Raw genomic sequence first — 1,612 nt, forward strand, 5'->3', positions numbered from 1 at the left:
GGCATAAATACTTATGGTGCACAGAGTGTCTACAGACTGGGGATGTAACTGAACAGACAGCATGGGAAGACAGGAGTTTTTGCTGGGGAAAACCAAGAAAAGATGGCCACACCCTATATGATCAGCAACCTCTTATATACACTGCATTTAAAGCAGCATCTCAAACAGTAAGCTTGTCATCATCCATTCCATTTCCTTTTTTCTCCCTTACTTCTGTTGTGTTAATTAAAGAAGGAGGCCATTAGGGGCGCCTGGGTGGCTCAGCGGGTTAAGCATCTGCCTTCGACTCAGGTCATGATCTCGGGGTCTTGGGATCCAGTCCCACCTCAGGCTCCCTGCCCAGTGGGGAGCCTGCTTCTCCCTCTCCCTCTTCTGCTCCTCCTGCTTGTGCTTGCTCGCTCTCTCAAAAAAATAAAATCTTTAAAAAATATAAAGAAGGAGGCCTTTAGACTGAGGTAGCTCTAATACTGGGGCAGCCCACCTAAGCAAACCAAACCCTAAGCCTATAAATGCCTCAAGGTTATAAAATTGAAACCTAAGGACAACCAGTGACAAACAGCCAGCTAGGCTTTAAGCAATAGCCAATCAATAATTTCCTTATCTTGCTTCTAGACTCTCTTGGTGTAAGTTGTTACCCTGGCTCCTGTCATGGAGTGCTCCTAGCCACTTAACAGATTTGGTGCTATCTGGTTGGAATGGATAAATGCTTAAGTAAACTTAAAAACTTTAATATGCTTGGGGTGGCTGGGTGGTGTAGTTGGTTGAGGCTCGGGACTCTTGGTTTCAGCTCTGATTGAGATCTCAGGGTCTGAGATAGAGCTCAGACTCCAGCCTCGAGCAAAGCCCCATATAGAGCACCGTGTACAGCCCTGCCTAGGGCTCCATGCTCAGTGCGGATTCTGCTTGAGATTCTCTTCCTTTCCCTCTGCCTCCACCCCCCAACTCTTTCTTTCTCTCTCTCTCAAATAAATAACAAATCTTTAAAAAAACTTTAGTATGCTTCAGTTTGTTATTAACACTTCTGTTAACCCACCTCCACTGTCCCAATTACCAATGCTCAAACATTTTGTCTCCTCTGCAATCATTTCCTATATATAATTCGTCAACAAATCTTGAAGGAGCTAGGTATGCAACATTGCACAAATCAAGTCCCTTATTTGTTACATTGCCATTATCCTCATTTAGAATCTCATTGTTTCTCACGTGGGCTCTTGAAATCATCTCTTAAATGCCCCTACTCAAATCTATGTGATATAATCAGTTGATCAAAACAGTATTCTTAATTTTCTCAAAAACTTGTGATCTCTTTCTCTTAGCGAAAGTTGCATTCTTGTGTGATGCTCATTATATTTTGTTTGTATAATTGTTTCATTACCCACTATACTGTGAACTTTTTGAGGGCAAGGATATATTGAATTTATCTTTCCATCCTTTCACAATGCTGCATGTATTTTAAAGTTGTAACAATGCTTGTTTCATATACTAGTGGGCCCTTGGTATATAATTATTAACTTAGCTTCCCTCTTCTCTTCCCTCAATGCCAAGAAGCTCCTATTTTTATTTATTTATTTATTTATTTATTTATTTATTTATTTATTTATTTATTTATTTA

This window comes from Mirounga leonina, unplaced genomic scaffold, assembly GCF_011800145.1.
Source record: "Mirounga leonina isolate KUSES-001 unplaced genomic scaffold, KU_Mleo_1.0 Mir_92, whole genome shotgun sequence".
NCBI classification, from domain to species: Eukaryota; Metazoa; Chordata; class Mammalia; order Carnivora; family Phocidae; genus Mirounga; species Mirounga leonina.